The sequence below is a fragment of the Geotrypetes seraphini genome, unplaced genomic scaffold (assembly GCF_902459505.1).
Source record: "Geotrypetes seraphini unplaced genomic scaffold, aGeoSer1.1, whole genome shotgun sequence".
Taxonomy (NCBI): Eukaryota; Metazoa; Chordata; class Amphibia; order Gymnophiona; family Dermophiidae; genus Geotrypetes; species Geotrypetes seraphini.
In genome coordinates this window covers 1-18,515 of record NW_022985921.1, presented here as the reverse complement: position 1 = coordinate 18,515, position 18,515 = coordinate 1, and the positions used below count along the sequence as shown (strand labels likewise).

The window sequence follows — 18,515 nt, the reverse complement described above, 5'->3', positions numbered from 1 at the left end:
GAAGAGGCAGGGGTGGGCAACCATGATCCTCAAGAGCCATAACCCAGTTAAGTTTTGAGGATTTCACAATGATTATGTATGATATTGTATGCAGTAGATTCATTGTGGAAATCAAAGTTTGTAGGTGGCCATACCTGCCTTAAGGGTATGAAAACTTGTCTTGTGCTTGTCTTGACCTCATGACTGGTGTCTCTTGCTCCTTGCTTTATCTCAGGAAAGCATCGACCTCTGTCTGCGGTGAATAGTGAACATGATGGTAACTTTATAACACCAAGGATGTCGCAGCGGAAAAGGCCCAGTCGCAAGCAAGTGGTGGTGACTTTCTCTAGTGAGGAGGAGGAAGAGGAAGGTACTGAATGTCCTAACACTGACTAGTATGGTGGGTTTTTTTGGGGGGAAGAGGGGTGCCCAATTGCAACATTTAACCTGTGAGAGAATATACCTCTTTTTCCACCGTTACCCTCCCTTGCACCCTTCTGTCATTGCCTTGATGTTTTTCTTATCGGTCATCTGTCTTCCTCTCCACAGACCTGGAGGCAGAGATGAGTGAAAATGAAACCCCAAAAAACACCACACCAATCCGTCGCACTTCTGCACGAACGGCTCACAAGAAATAATATCAGATGGCTTCCAGGAAATGGAGAGATTTTATTCATGTTTACTTGATAATGATCCAGTCTGTTTTTATTCATATGGGAAAGCAGAGAGGGATGAGAGGATTTTTTTTCCAAGATCTTTATTCATTTTTCATCTTATAAAAAGTGTTCAATATTACAACATTTAAAAAATTATACATGTCACTTAAACAACTTTCAATTAAAATCTCAACAAGAAAAATTTATTCCCCCCCACCCCCCTAGAATTACAAAAAACTTTATTCATCACTCCATCCAATATTAAGATCACAATATAGTAACATTGATATCATATACACATCTCTTACAATTCTTTAAATCACATCTAGAAACACATTTATACCCTCCCTCCTTCCCACCAATATTATAATCAAAAGATTCCTATCAATATTAACAATTGATCATCCATAATATAACTTAATACCCTCGTTCCCCTCTATGCATAAATGTATTTTCTATGAATAAAGGTGTCTAGTCATTGCAAAAATTTGTTAATGGCCCCCAAACCCTTTTAAAATTATTATAACTACCCTTTTGTGTGGCAATAACTCTTTCCATTTTATAAATATGGCATAGCAAATTCCACCAGAATGTTTAACTTAATCTACTGCAATCTTTCCAATTGCTGGTAATATGTTGTATGGCGACCCCTGTCATGATCAATAAAAGTTTATTATTACTTGAAGAAATTTGACTTTTTGTTCTCATTGACATCCCAAACATTATTGTATCGTATGACAATGCTACATGGTTTTCTAACAACAATTAACTTGAGACCAGATTGATTTCCAAAATGCCATGATATAAGGACAATAGAATATCAGATGATCTAAGGTACCTGCCTCTAAATTACAGTGCCAGCATCTATTAGACTTAGAGCTATCTAACTTTTGTAATCTAACTGGGGTCCAAAGTTCTCTATGTAAAAGAAAAAAACAAGTTTGTTTCATAGATGCAGACACTGCATTCATTCTCCAAGACCAAATTTGTGGCCATTAAGACGCCGTAATTTGATGCTTAATCTCAATGCTCCAAATGTCCCTGAGTCCATTTTTAGGTTTTTTATTTATAAATCCATTTATCAATTTATACCACTGTGCAGCTTGGTGACCCAAGAAATCCACCTGAAAGCATAAGAACTCCAGACTGTACTGATTATTGAGATTTTTCCATTCAGGGAACCCCTTCTGAATCGCCTGCTTCAGTTGCAACCATCTGAAACTTTGTGATTTATTAAGACCATATTTCTGTTGCAACTGTGAAAAGTCAAGCAGCTTACCGTTAGATATAACATCCTTTAAAGTACGTATTCCTGCTATCATCCAATGCTTCCAGATGATCTTAAAACCGCCAATTTGAATCTTGGAGTTTAACCATATTGTTTGATTAGTTGATTTGTAAATTGGAATAGGCGTTAAATTATTAACAAATCTAAGAGATTTCCATGTATCCATAAATATTCTATTATCCTTATATAACCTAGGCATTTTAATACTAAAGATATGACATAATCTCAAGGGGAACATGAGCCGCCATTCCAACCATAACCAATCAGGAGTGTTATCCATGAGCTCTGGGAGGACCCAATACATACCCTGTCTCAAAATATAGGCTTGATGATACCTATAGAAATTTGGAAAATTTACCTCACCCTCCGCAATTGATTTTTGTAGAAATACTAAAGCAATCCTAGGGGTTTTGCCCAGCCAAAAAAATTTTGTAAGAATACTATTCAATTTCCTATAAAAGGACCCCTTAAAAAAAACAAAAAACTGGTAACATTCCCATCTGATAACAAACCACAGGCAATATCATCATTTTAATAGTTTGAACTCTCCTCCACCAAGACAAATGTAATAGATTCCATTGTTCGCACATTTCTGTAGCCTTCTTCAATAAACATTTTTCATTCTCATTCATTGTATAATCTAGTGTGCCTTTTATCCATATACCCAAATATTTTAATCCCTCTTCCTTCCATACAAAAGAAAATGAATCAAATAAACCTTTTGCGTAATACACATTTAATGGAAGAACTTCAGACTTACTCCAATTTATCTTATACCCTGAAAATTTTCCAAATTTTTCAATCTATTCTAATAATAATAATAACAGCTTATATACGCAATATCGTGAAGTTCTATGTGGTTTACAAAAGATTAAGCAAAGGTACAAATTGACTGACTTCAAGAGGGGAAGAAGAAAGAGAAGTAATAAGACAGGAAATTCATTGTTGAGGAGAAAAGTGATCAAAAGGACAGTAGGTCGCTATTGAGGGGAAAGAGATAAGTGGATCAGTTGTCAAGATGTTTTAGGAACAGGTGTGTTTTTAGACGTTTCCTAAAGACCTCATAAGTAGAGGGCGAAAGTAATTGTTCTAGGTCTTTACCCCATGATGCTGCTTGGTGTGAGAGAAGGAATTCATGGTGTTTTTCAGGATTTCTCAAATGAAGCAAAATATCATCAGCATATGCAGAGACTTTGTACTCCCGGTCTGAATAAGGAATACCCTGTATCCCCCATGCTTGTTGAATAGAGGACAGCCTTGTCTAACTCCCCTCCGCAACTCAAAACATTCCGAAAAATTATTATTTATATATAATTTTGCAGCAGGGGAGCTATCCAATGTTTGAATCATTTGTATAAATCCTGAACCTATACCAAACCAATCCATAGCTTGATACATGAAGGTCCATTCCACACGATCAAAGGCCTTCTCTGCATCCATTGATACAGAAAAAGCCAGATCTTTCAAATTCTTTATTAGATTTAACATATGAAAAGCCAATCTTATATTATTAGATGAATGTCTTCCTGCAATGAATCCAGTTTGGTGCATATCTATAATAAAAGGGAGAGCCTTGGCTAAACGTAAAGCCAACGTTTTAGCCAAAAGTTTTCCATCTACATTAATTAATGATATAGGTCTGTAATTTGAAACCAATGTGGGATCTTTGTTTGACTTTGGCAAAACTATAGTCAATGATTCTGCCATAGTACCTGTAATACAACCCTTATTCAGTTGAGCCTGATATAATTTCAATAAATGAGGTACTAGGGTATTTTGAAATGACTTATAGAATTCCACTGTGAAACCATCCCCACCTGGAGCGGATCCAACTCTAAGAGACTTCAACACTGTTTCTAACTCTTTTAATGATATAGGCTCTTCTAAACTTCTTTAAAGTGTTCAGGAATTTTCGGTCCTATCAAATTTAAAAATTTTAAACCATCTTTTTCTTTATTTGTATAAAGCACAGAAGAATATAGGTCTTTATAAAAATTTAAAAATTGACTTAAAATGCTTTCTATTTGAGAATGTGACACTCCACTCTCATCTTTTATAGCGACAATTTTTTTTTCTTTTTTCCGCTTTAAGAAAATTTGCCAATAATCTTCCCGCCTTATTTGAATTTCCATAATACAAAGTTTGCTGAGAAAACAAATCTTTCCTTACCAATTTTGACGATATCTCATTATATTTACCCTTAGCTTTTAACAAAGCCTGCAAAGTATTATGTTCCCACTTTTCAGCTAATTTATTCTCCAAAATTTGAATTTCTTTCTCCAAATCAGAAAATTGTTTTTTAAGTTGTTTTTTAATATATGCCGAATATGAGATATTACCACCTCTCATGGTAGCCTTAAAAGCATCCCATAACATTTCCATAGATATATCCTCTGAGGTATTGATTTGAAAAAATTCAGTCAATTTTAAATTAAAATCTGCAAGGAAATTTGAATCTGCAATCAATGTATTATCGAATCTCCAAACAGACCTACTATATTCCTGTTCTCCAAACTTAAATTCTATCCACACCCCGCCATGATCCGATAGTATGATCGGATCTATGGAAGCTTTTATCACTTGTTGTACTAGTTGATTTGAAACAAAAATATAATCTATTCTTGAAAAAGATTTATGAACTTGTGAACAGAAAGAAAATTTCCGCTCATCAAAATGAAGTATCCGCCATATATCCTTCAAATCACAAGACTGTACCAGATTATCTAACCCTAAAGATTTCATAATTTTACTTGGTTTTTTATCCATTAATGGATCTATAACAGCATTGAAATCTTCAGCCACCACTAAATTAGAAGTAGCCAATGGGAGTAGTTGTAATTTCTTGAAAAATTCCATTTGATTCATATTTGGGGCATATACATTAACCAAGTCCAGGGTATTATTTCCCATGCTCATTCGTACATGTATCCTTCTTCCCAAGGGATCAGAATCAATTAATTGAAAATTAGCTGAATTATTTTTATTTATTAATATAGCTACCCCTGCTTTCTTCCCCAGAGCCGGGGCAAAAAAAGAATGTTTTACCCATCCCCCTTCCAACTTTTGTGATTCCACCACTGATAAATGAGTCTCCTGTATGAAATATAAATCCGCATTCTGTTGTTTCAGAAAAGCAAGCATATTTTTCTTCTTTATATGATGGTTAAGGCCATTAACATTTAGTGAAAAAAAGTTTAAGCTCCATAATATAATTTGTTTTTTAAGTAATCAGACATAAATAATCTAAAATAATTAGACACCATTACCAATAGACTAAAATTATGCACATAAAATACCCCTATCCCAAATAATTCTTTCTCTACTCACCCCCCAACCCGCCCACCCCAAATACTTAATAACAGTGTTAACTTGGTGACGCACATGTTAGATCAGGCAATGATAGACTCCACAAAGACCTTCTTAAAATCAACATTCTAAATTAAGTCACACAAAATATTTATGAGATATAATCATTCTTAGGAGTACTAATCCATTTCATAAATCACATATTAATAACAATTTAATAACTTTTTACGCTCTTTTTTTTTTGTTTTTTTATATTGCTGACTTACTTTTGTATTTAAAATGAATAATCAATAATATAATCAAAATCCTTTTAATTCAAATATCAATTATATTATCTTTATGAAACAAAAAACAACCTCCCCATCCTACGTTCTAGAACTGCATGCACCCTTTGTAATTATATGAAGTATAAATATAATCCAATATAATATGATATTATTGGAGTGTTATGCATATACATAATGCAATTTGTTTTTATTCTCCTGTCCTCTTTACAACCTTTAGAAAACCTACTCATTCTCCTCAATTGTTCCCCGCATACATCTCCAAGTTCCATCAAAAAACCATATTTGTTAAACAGCATATGGAAATGAAACCTCATAATAAATTTTACTCTGAAATATTCATCTCTGACCATTACATGAAAACTATAATCACAGAAATGAATGTATTGGAATAATCATCCTGTGATTCGCAAAGTAACTGAAACTCATCTGTGAATAACAATGTTTTGGAATTCTAGATCTTCATCTATATTCTGAAATTCATAGTAAAAGCTGAATAACTTTCACCTATTTAGTAACAGATCCTTCAGAGCCCTAAAAGTCCAAAGACTAATATTCCAAGCCAGAATAGGAATTACAGCGTCTATATGACAAGATTTATACTTATGAGAGTTTGTCTAGTAAATATCTAAACATAAATCTGAGTTCATTGCAAGCTGAAACCCAGATTAATGAACCAACATAACTCTCCAGAGACAATGTTGCAACATGAGCTTATGCGATAATATTAGTCTTTTTATGTAAAGGCAAATAACCACAGTGCACAGTGTGTACAAGAGAAAGAACTGTAAGACATTCCTTGCCCTTTCTTCAATATCGTGTTATTGCTTCATACTTTTCCTCTTCCTCACTGGCTAGAATCACAACAAAGGCCTTGGGTGCATTTTGGAAGAGTGCTTCCCGATTCTGCTGTTCACCGTTCTTCACCCAAGGATCAAAGATGCGGAAAGCACAGGGATCAATCAGCTTTTGTACTCCACGCATAACAAAGGGATCTCGCATCAGAACCTCCTTTATCACTAGTTTAACTGCGGATGTAAGCAAGGACAGTCCATATCGCCACCCGGAACTTGCGTAATGGATTGAAGTGTCAAATTTCTCTCCCTCGTAATCCTGGGAGAATGAGTGCTGCAGGGCTTGCTCCGTTGTCAGGCGATCAGCAGGGTTCATTATCAGAAGGCAAAAGCTCAGATCTTTAACATTGTCAAATCTGTCATCTCGTTCTGGTGAACGAAACTGGTAGCCACCTTCCATGATCACCCTCAGCATCAGTAACTGTTTACGATGCCAGAAAGGTGCATACCCTACTATATTCACCATTTCAGTAATTAAGTTCAGCTGAGCCTTGGTTTTTAGATTGTAACATGTCTCCAAAAACTTCCGCATTGGGTACATCCATTCATTCTGTCCAATCCTCTTATGCATATTCCTACTACCATTTTATTTTTGCATGAACATCACTAAGCATAACAGCAGAACAGTACCCGCAATTCATATCAGATGTAAAAGGTAAATCCACAGCATTAAAGTTGCCAGTACTCCATTTTAGAATGTTTACTCCTAATATGAAGAGCTCTCTGCAGGGACCGTTGAGTCAGACCATTTAAATAAAGCTGTAAACGTTCTATATCGTTGCCCTTAGAAATCAATGAAAATACTCCAATTTCCATATAAATATTCCTTTAGTATCATCATCAGAAAGAGAGGATCCCACGACAACAAAACCAAACCAAAAAGAATAGTAAAATTAAAATCTACCTCCCTCCTTTAATCTTCACTAAGAGGAGTTATGTAAACATTGGCTGTTCCTGCTGCTGGATAAAGTTCTGTAACTTCACTGGGTCATCAAAAGTGATTGTTTTATTGTCAACAGTCATTTTCATGATAGCAGGATAAATTGAACCGTATTTAGCCCCCATCTCTCTCAATTGGGGTCTAAGATCCAAAAAGCTCTTTCTTTTTATTGCTGTGTTCCTGGCAAAGTCGGGTACAAAGTGTATATGGGCATCTTGATATTTTACATTTTTATTCTGTTTAACCAATTGAAAGATTTCCAAAACCTATTGATGCCTTAATAATTTAAAAATTAGTGGCCGAGGACCCCTTTGCTTCTCTGACCTCCTCGCAGGAATTCTGTGTGCCCTTTCAACTTCTATAGGAAACTTAGATTTTATCGGAAGGATTTTACGTAGTATATTTTCAAGAAAGGAGATTGCATTTCCTTTCTCCGCTCCTTCCGGTAGCCCTAGCAAACGTAAATTACTCCTCCGCTCACGATTTGAGCAGTCCTCCAGCTCACGAGTGAGTAATTCAATTTTCTTTCGGTCCGCTTTGCTATAGCTAATTTCTGTTTCCACAGTGACCATTCTTTCTTCCATATTATTGGATTTCATTTCTAGCATTTCCATTTTCTTGTTCAAGGTTGAAACTTCCTCAGTTAAATCATTAACTTTCTTTGCAATGCCCGATACAATTTCCTTAATCTCCTTCAATTCCTTCATAACCTCCGTCTCGCCATTCTTTAGAGCCAACTCCTCTGTCTTCGCTCTCTTATTACTCCCGGATATTGCAAACACCGAGTCACTTTTATTTTGTTTCCCCGACGCCATTATACACTCTTATCTGATATTTAGCGCACAAAATTTAAAAATTTCCTGTGACTTATAATACTTTCAGTGTCTTACGATGCGGAGCTCACTCACTACCCAACCTTCTTCATGTGCAACCAAGCCACGCCCCCCGGTGAGAGTTAGGATTGATGGGGGTCCATCACATATATATATATATATATATATATATATATATATATATATATACACACATACACCTCTGTTTTACTACTATTTTAATATAAGTGTAAGTAAATTTTAATATGTGTAAGTAAAATTACTTTAGAGATTTTACAAATGTCTGTTTTGTAATGTTCACAAATGAAGGGAACTGGTAAGGGATAGGGGAGGAGCAGCAGGGTTGCCATTCAGAGAATGTCCCTGTTTGCCTTGCTTAATGTTTTCTTCAGGCTTATGACCTGGAGCTGAACAATTTGTCCATCTTTGAGTGTGGTATGGCTCAATTTTTACAGACCCTGTTTTTAAGCAATCCAAGTTCCTTCTAAGAGACAAGAATAGGCATGACAATAAGCTCTCTTGAGGACATAGATCCACATTCATAAATGTTTTGAAAGCTAGGTATCATGGAATATTGCTACTCCTTGGGTTTTGATTATGTACTAGTGACCTGGATTGGCCACTATGAGAACGGGCTGCTGGGCTTGATAGGCCATTGGTTTGACCCAGTAAAGCTATTCTTATGTTAACTTTTGCCCTGTGGGCCAAAACCCGGCCTTCCAAGAGCTCTTACCTGGTCCTCTGAAGCTCAGCAGGATTCCTGCTTTTCCTACTGCAATTTGGCTATCTGTAAGCTTGAGCTGCTTGGTGTCAGAAGTTCAAGTTATTCTCGTGTTTTCAAGTCTTGCAATATATGAGACCAACCTGAACTTTCGGCACATGTTTCCCAAGCTTGCAGACAGCAGTCATGGGGGAAGCAGGAATCTCTCTGAGCTTCTGCAGCTGGAGCCAGTTGAGAAGAAAAACTCTATGAAGGCTGGGGTGGTGAGGGGTGTACATGAAAGAGAAAAAGGTCGGACAAACCTAGACTAAACTGATTTTCTTCAGTGAAACAGACCAACTACCTATAATAGCACAATTTGAATTCCCCAATTCATTTACTTTTGTTATATTTTTTTACCACTGTCTGAGACTAAATTACTCTGTTTCCCCGAAAATAAGACCTATGCAAAAGATAAGCCCTAGCATAATTTTTAAAGATGCTCCTAATATAAGCCCTACCCCAAAAATAAGCCCTAGTTAATATCAACCCCCAAAGCCCCCACCCCTAAATGTCCCCAACACTCCCTGACTCTATCCCTGACATTAGTGCTGCCTGATTTATTGGAAAAATTGGGCTCATTGATTCAGCAACCCCCACCCCTGCTGCTTTAGGAGACCTCGGAGAGGAGGTATGTCTCATGGTGGGAGGGTTGGTGGGGTTCTGCTGCCCAGGGGGATGGGAGGGAGGGATAGAAAGTTGGGTGGGGTGAGAAAGAAAGAGGAAGAAATAGGGTGGAGAAGAGGAAGGGAGAGGTGATTTTTGTACATGAAAAAAATAAAACATCCCCCGAAATAAGCCCTAATGCGTTTTTTGGACCCAAAATTAATATGAGACTGGCTTATTTTTAGGGAAACACGGTCATAGAACAGCAGCTTAGCAAAACTACAAGCTGGAGAGACTGGGTTAAGGCTGGGCAAATACATGAGAGAGAGACCGAGTGTTCTCAGAGACTTTGTGAGTGTGTGATTCTCAAAAAAGAGAGCGTGTGTGTATGTGTTTTTACCCCTATGAATATTATAAAATGTAGCCCCTGATTTAAAAAGATTGGACAAGCTTGATCTAAGCAGCAGAAAACCACCCTCCAGTCTCTACATCCAGTAAAGTATGAAGCACAGAGGTGAAGAGCAGATGTTCATCAGAGTCTTGTGCAAAAGTGAATGCTACATGGACAGGGGAAGAGTGGATCTGCACTGGTACACATAAAGAGTGATTCCATAGTGTCCATCCAAATCAGCACAGACCGTTGGATTATGTGCTCTTACCAGCAGATAGATTGAGGAACACTGACATCTAAGTAATCTATAACTGAGCTGTGCTGACCCCTAGGAATCGTTTCTGAGTCTCCAAACAGATGGTTGACCTGGTAAGTCCTGTGCAGTACCAGTTTTAGAAAATTTTGCAAGGAGTAAAAAGGAAAGGAGGAATTCTGTGTCACTCTCTAGACCCGGTACAGTTTTTTACTGATGGGTAATATCTCACGGTGACCAGCAGGTGGAGTCTGAGACCAAAACTTTGGTTGTAGTATATTAGCTGAGGCTCCCCCTCCTAACCCAGTTTTTCTCAGTCTTCAAGCAGGAGAGATAGGAAAAATTTAAGGTTCCCCTTGTTAAAGCTGTTGGATTTTGTTTAGGACTCCTGGTCCCCTTTCTGGTGCTGGACAGAGCTTGGATGGGTCCTGTTTGGGATCCATCTGACCTTGGGGGGATGTCAAACCCGGCGGATCTCGTGTTGGGTCCCTCCCCCTTCTTCCTCCACCTCCCCAAATTTTTGTAGAGGTGCCTCAGCTGGCAGCCTGGCCACCGATACTGGTCAGGCCTCCGGCTTGGAGAACCAGTGGAATCTAATGGGAAAAAAAGAAAATCTTGAGGTTGTGCCGGTCTAAAGGGCTCTTTCCCTTTTTATTTTATTGGTTTACTTTTTGCTTGATGCAATTTGATTTGTTGAGTAGGCAGCCTGCTCAAGCAGTCAAACCACATCAAAGAGTAAACTTCTCCCTTAGTATTCGTGGTTTTATTACTCGCGAATTTGATTATTCGCAGGTTTTCCCTTGCTGACTCCAACCACCAAATGATGTCCCAAAGTGCCGATAAAAATTTTGGTGCAGGTCAATTTTTGAAGACAGGCCTGTGACCCATGGAAAGGCACACAGATTAAGGAGCTGCAATGTTACTTTCATCACCTCACTTCTGCTCTCCTTATTCCCAGCTCATACCTTGCTGTCCTTGGCAGTAAGGTCCCGAGTTCGGTATGTGACCTGAGTCCACCCGTTTTCATTGATCTCATACCAGCTATTTAACTCTCCGTCACCACTACTGTTGCGGAAAGTACCTGAATGTTTATGTATTTATTTACCACCTTTTTACACATCCCTGCGATCAACTCACTTCCTGCCAAAATCCCTCCTCCCACGTCAGTGGAGCGGTACCTTTAAAGGTTTATATAGCCCCATTCATTCATTCTGTATCAGTAGGGCTATCATTTGATCTAATATACACTTCTCTCTTTTGATTCATTGACTGACAGGGTTTTCATGCAACCCGACTTTACTCCCTGCCAAAATCCTTCCTCTCAGTTTATTGGAGTGGTACCTTTAAAGGTTTATTATATAGTAACATAATAACATAGTAGATGACAGCAGATAAAGACCCGAATGGTCCATCCAGTCTGCCCAACCTGATTCAATTAAAATTTTTTTTTTTTTTTTTTTTTCTTCTTAGCTATTTCTGGGCAAGAATCCAAAGCTTTACCCGGTACTGTGCTTGGGTTCCAACTGCCGAAATCTCTGTTAAGACTTACTCCAGCCCATCTACACCCTCCCAGCCATTGAAGCCCTCCCCAGCCCATCCTCCACCAAACAGTCATACACAGACACAGACCATGCAAGTCTGCCCAGTACTGGCCTAGTTCAATATTTAATATTATTTTCTGATTCTAAATCTTCTGTGTTTATCCCACGCTTCTTTGAATTCAGTCACAGCTTTACTCTCTACCACCTCTCTCAGGAGCGCATTCTAGGCATCCACTACCCTCTCCGTAAAGTAGAATTTCCTAACATTGCCCCTGAATCTATCACCCCTAACCTCAAATTATGTCCTCTGGTTTTACCATTTTCCTTTCTCTGGAAAATATTTTGTTCTACGTTAATACCCTTCAAGTATTTGAACGTCTGAATCATATCTTCCCTGTCTCTCCTTTCCTCTAGGGTATACATATTCAGGGCTTCCAGTCTCTCCTCATACGTCTTCTGTCGTAAGCCTCCTATCATTTTTGTCGCCCTCCTCTGGACCGCCTTAAGTCTTCTTAAGTCTTTCGCCAGATACGGTCTCCAAAACTGAACACAATACTCCAAGTGGGGCCTTACCAATGACCTGTACAGGGGCATCAACACCTTCTTCCTTCTACTGACTACACCTCTCATTATACAGCCCAGCATCCTTCTGGCAGCAGCCACTGCCTTGTCACACTGTTTTTTCACCTTTAGATCTTCGGACAATATAACCCCAAGGTCCCTCTCCCCGTCCGTGCATATCAGCTTCTCTCCTCCCAGCATATATGGTTCCTTCCTATTATTAATTCCCAAATGCATTACTCTGCATTTCTTTGTATTGAATTTTAGTTGCCAGGCATTAGACTATTCCTCTAACTTTTGCAGATCCTTTTTCATATTTTCCACTCCCTCTTCGGTGTCTACTCTGTTACAAATCTTGGTATCATCTGCAAAAAGGCACACTTTTCCTTCTAACCCTTCAGCAATGTCACTCACAAACATATTGAACAGGATTGGCCCCAGCACCGAATCCTGAGGGACTCCACTAGTCACCTTTCCTTCCTTCGAGCGACTTCCATTAACCACCACCCTCTGGCGTCTGTCCGACAGCCAGTTTCTGATCCAGTTCACCACTTTGGGTCCTAACTTAAGCCCTTCAAGTTTATTCAACAGCCTCCTATGAGGAACTGTATCAAAGGCTTTGCTGAAATCCAAGTAAATTACATCTAGCATATGTCCTCGATCCAGCTCTCTGGTCACCCAATCAAAAAATTCAGTCAGGTTCGTGTGGCACGATTTACCTTTTGTAAAGCCATGTTGCCTCGGATCCTGTAACCCATTAGATTCAAGGAAGTACACTATCCTTTCTTTCAGCAACACTTCCATTATTTTTCCAACAACTGAAGTGAGTCTCACCGGCCTGTAGTTTCCTGCTTCATCCCTGTGACCACTTTTATGAATAGGGACCACATCCGCTCTCCTCCAATCCCCAGGAATCACTCCCGTCTCCAGAGATTTGTTGAACAAGTCTTTAATAGGACTCGCCAGAACCTCTCTGAGCTCCCTTAGTATCCTGGGATGGATCCCGTCTGGTCCCATCGCTTTGTCCACCTTCAGTTTTTCATGTTGCTCATAAACACCCTCCTCCGTGAACGGTGCAGAATCTACTCCATTTTCTCGTGTAACTTTGCCAGACAATCTCAGTCCTTCTCCAGGATTTTCTTCTGGGAACACAGAACAGAAGTATTTGCTTTCTCCTTATCACTCTCCACATATTGGTTCCCAGCATCTTTTAGCCTAGCAATTCCATTTTTTATCTTCCTCCTTTCACTAATATATCTGAAAAAATTTTTGTCTCCCTTTTTTACATTTTTAGCCATTTGTTCTTCCGCCTGTGCTTTCGCCAGACGTATCTCTCTCTTGGCTTCTTTCAGTTTCACCCTGTAGTCCTTTCTGCTCTCCTCTTCTTGGTTTTTTTTTATAATTCACGAATGCCAACTTTTTCGCCTTTATTTTCTCAGCCACTAGGTTGGAGAACCATATCAGCTTCCTTTTTCTCTTGTTTTTATTGATTTTCTTCACATAAAGGTCCATAGCCATTTTTATTGCTCCTTTCAGCTTAGACCACTGTCTTTCCACTTCTCTTATGTCCTCCCATCCTAACAGCTCTTTCTTCAGGTACTTTCCCTTTGCATTAAAGTCCGTACGTTTGAAATCTAGGACTTTAAGTATCGTGCGGCCGCTCTCCACTTTAGCCATTATATCAAACCAAACCGTTTGATGATCGCTACTTCCCAGGTGAGCACCCACTCGAACATTAGAGATACTCTCTCCATTTGTGAGGACCAGATCCAATATCGCTTTTTACCTTGTGGGTTCCGTCACCATTGGTCTGAGCAGAGCCTCTTGAAAGGCATCCACTATCTCCCTACTTCTTTCCGATTCCGCAGACGGAACATTCCAGTCCGCATCCGGCAGGTTGAAATCTCCCAACAGCAGAACCTCCTCTTTCCTTCCAAACTTTTGGATATCCACAATCAGATCCTTATCAATTTGCTGTGATTGAGTCGGAGGTCTGTAGACTACACCCACGTAGATAGAAGTTCCATCTTCTCTTTTCAGAGCAATCCATATCGCTTCTTCCTCTCCCCAGGTCCCTTGCATTTCGGTCACTTGGATATTGATCTTTAATAATAATAATAATAACTTTATTCTTATATACCGCCACAATCTTGCGACTTCTAGGCGGTTTACAATGAAGAGAAACTGTACAGACAGTGAATTACAGAGTATAGCATTGTACATCTAGTGATAGTAACAGGAGAGTTACAGGGTCTGTGTATTACACGGTTTCACAATAAGTAGCATTATACAGTCGATGATATTCAGAGCATAAGTAGGAGAAGAGAAAGGAGGTTGCGCTTTGAGTTACAAAGGTGCAAGACTGCGAAGGTGAAAAATATAACATAAGAAGTTGATGAGAAGTAAGTTGTTAACTTGGTACATTTGAACGAAGGACGGGCACCAGTGGGAAAAACTGGTAACAATTAAAGAGAGAAATTTTGGCAGAAGAGGGTGGACGGACTCCTTGGGATGGGAGGAGGCTCCGATTTTAGGGTTGAAGTCTGGTTAGGTTATAAATTTCTTAAACAAGGTGGTTTTTAGTTCTTTCCTAAAGATACTATATGGTTCTCTGGCGGCATCGGTGAAGTAGCCTGTCCAAGTTTGCAGTCTACCTGCTTGGAATTTGAATGTTCTATCAAAGAAGGTATGATATCTACAGCCTATGATATTTGGGTAGGTAAACAGGTTACGGTTTCTGGTAGGCCTAATAGAGGAGTGTAATTCGAAGTGAGGTAGTAGGTAGCTGGGGGCCAATCCCCAGATTAGTTTATAGCAGAGGCAGGAGAATTTGAATAAAATTCGTGCTTCAATTGGTAACCAATGAAGGAGTTTGTAGAATGGACTAACATGATCGCTCTTCTTTAGTCCGAATATTAGACGGATGGCCGTATTTTGAACTATTCTCAGTTTTCTCACATTTTTTTTAGGTATTCCCAAGTAGACAATGTTACAGTAGTCCAGGGTGGATAAAATCAGTGATTGTCCCAATATTCTGAAGGATAGCGGGTCGAAGTATTTTTTTATGGTTTTCTGTTTCCAAAGGATGAAGAAGCATTTTTTAGTCACCGAGTTTATGTGCTCGGTCAGGGACAGGTGGGTATCCAGGGTGACTCCCAGTATTTTTATGGTTTTTAGTATTGGGTGATCATGGCCGTTTACATATATTGTAGTTGTGGAGATTTTCTCATTTGGGCTAGCAAGGAAAATCTTTGTCTTTTCTGAGTTTAATTTCAGTTTGAAGTTTAAAGTCCATTTTTCTATTTCGAGCATGATGAAGGAGATATGTTTTGAGTTGGTTGAGGTCACATTTGTTATTGGTATTAGTATGGAGATGTCATCTGCGTATATGTAATAAGTTAAGTTAAGCTTTTGTAAAAGGTGGCCTAGAGAAGAGATGTATATATTGAACAAGGTGGGAGATAGGGGGGAACCTTGTGGGACTCCCGAGGGGCTTTTCCAGGGTTCAGAGTAATTTCCTTCATGGACCACTTGATAAGATCGTTTGGTTAGGAAACCTTGGAACCAGGTCCACACCCTTCCTGATATCCCTATTTCATCGAGGCATCTAAGCATAGTTTCGTGGTCCACGAGATCGAAGGCACTGCTGAAGTCTAACTGTAGGATCAAGGCGCTGGAACCTTGATTGAAAAGGTCGTATAGGTGGTTAAGGAGAGAGCCTAGGACTGTCTCAGTGCTGAATCCTTTTCTGAATCCAGATTGGTGGTCATTTAGGAGAGAGTACTTATCTAAATGATTTACTAATTCCAAGTTGACCAGCCCTTCCAGCATTTTGGTGAAAAAGGGGGTGCTCGCTATGGGTCTGTAATTGGACGCCAGTGTGAGTGAGATCTTCTGGTCTTTGGGTATGGGTGTGATTAGGATGTGTCCCATATTTTCCAGGTAAGTTCCGTTTTTGAGAGCCTAAGTTGTCCAGTTAAATAGGTCCCTCTTAAATTCTGGTATTGCATCTTGCATGATCTTAGATGGACATTCATCTAGTAGACAATTTGATTTGGAGTATTTGTTGAAGAGTGCAAGGAAGTTATTCCAATCTGGGGGCTCGAAGTGATTCCAGCTCATATCGCCTTTGGATTCACTATTCTGCGATATGAGGTTGATTTCAAGATTGGGTGGAGGAGGGGGTATTGAGGCTCTGAGGTCGGTGATTTTTTTCCTAAAGTGGTTGGCTAGGGTGGAGACCTTTGGGATTTGATCGTGATGGTTCTGTAGTATCTGTGTGGTGTCTGTTATTTTGCTTACTAGTTTGAATAGTTCTCTACTGTTTGTATTGATGGTTCCTATTTTCTGTGTATAACAGTTATAACGCTTTTCTTTGATCCGATTCTTGTAATTTTTCATTTTTTGTTTCCATTTAATTTTGTCTTCAATTTTATCAGTTTTTTGCCATACTCTTTCCAGTTTTCTGAGATCTTGTTTGAGGGCTAGTAATTCGGCATCATACCATTCTTTTGATGCCCTTGTGTTCTTTTTGTATGATTGAACAGGAGCTATTTGATTTAGTGTGTCTTTTGTGAATTTATCCCATCTAGTGGGGAAGTCTTGCTCTTCCTCTATTTTGGGGTGTAGTTCATAATGGGTCCAGAATTCTGTTGGATTGGTGATGTTTCTGCAGGTGACTGTTTTTTTCAAACTGGTTTTGTTTATATGTTTTGCTGTTGAGTGTTTCTTTTGCCAACATAATTCAAAATTGAAAGTATTTTTCTGCATGGTATTGTATTTTTTTTGCGTCGGGGTCTTTGTGGGAAAAAGTGATGATGTCCAGTTGGTGTCCCTTTTCATGCGTTTCCTCTTTGTCAGGAATACCAAAGCCCAGTGTATTTAGGAACAAGTCGATTTCTGTCACTTCCGGTTTTTCCTTTTTCTCTAGTTGAACATTTATGTCTCCCAGAAGTATGTTGTATGGGCCTTTTATGGTATTGGATGAAAGGTATTCAAAGAATTCTAATTTTGCACTTGACCATTTATTGGGGGGGATGTAGAATAGTGTAGCTATTAGAGATTCTTCCAGTTCGGGGTTGGTGATCTTGCAGGTGGTGATTTCCATATCTTCTGTGATTTTTGAGAGCTACTCCTCCACCTTTATGACCATCTCTGTCCTTCCTAAAAAGATTATATCCCGGTATTTTGCATCCCATCCGTGTGATTCACTGAACCATGTCTCTGTGATAGTGACAATATCTAGATCTGCCTCTAACATCAGGGCTTGCAGATCATGAACTTTGTTACTTAGACTGTGAGCATTTGTGGTCATCGCTTTCCAGCTATTTTTCAGTGATAATCTCCTTTTTTGTATGGATTTTTGTGTCGTTTCACTTTCTGTTGCAATACTAAGAAATGAGTTGCTGATATTGCTTATGTTGCAGTCTTTACTACTATCACATCTTTTCTTTTGCCGGGGGTGTTCTCTATAATTGTCCTTCGTACATACACCATCCCCACCTTCTAGTTTAAATGCCTAGAAAAATATTGTCTAAATTTCTCTGCAAGGTTTCTTTTTCCTGCTGTAGTAATATGTAGCCCATCAGTGCAATATAACTTCTTGTCCTTCCATGTATTTCCCCATCCTCCTATGTACCTGAAGCCTTCTTGATGACACCAGGCTTTGAGCCATCTATTAAAGTCCTCTGTGTTTTTCACTCTTTGCTCTCCCTTTCCATATGCAGGCAGTATTTCAGTATTAAGCCCTATTCATTCATTCTGTTTCAGTAAGGCTATCATTTGATCTAATATACATATCTTGACTCTTTTGATTCATTGACTGACAGGGTTTTCACCCAAAAGGCTTTACACATCCCTGTGATCAACTCACAATCTGCGAAAATCCCTCCTCACAGCTCATTGGAGCAGTACCTTTAAAGGTTTATTAAGCCCCATACATTCATTCTGATTTACTAGGGCTTTCAATTGATCTAATATACACATTTTTTCAATTTTGATTCATTGACTGAGAGGATTATCACCCAACCAGGCTTAAACATCCCTCCGATCAACTCACTTCCTGCCAAAATCCCTATTCCCAGTTTAGTGGAGCGGTACCTTTTAAGGTTTCTAGAACCGCATTCATTCATTCTGTTTCACTAGGGCTTTCAATTTATCTATATACACATCTTGTCTCTTTTGATTCATTGACTGACAGGATTTTCACCTATCCTGTCCTTTACATTTCCTTAAGATCAATTCACTCCCTGCCAAAATCCCTC

The 18,515-nt window shown here is 38.9% G+C and overlaps 1 long non-coding RNA gene across 1 annotated transcript; it reads left to right on the top strand.

Moving 5' to 3' along the window:
* Positions 1-201: 201 nt before the first annotated feature.
* LOC117352500 lies at positions 202-872 on the top strand. The gene is made up of 2 exons (XR_004537696.1): positions 202-349; positions 529-872. It is a non-coding gene; the product is annotated as an uncharacterized LOC117352500 (long non-coding RNA).
* The last annotated feature ends 17,643 nt before the right edge of the window (positions 873-18,515 follow it).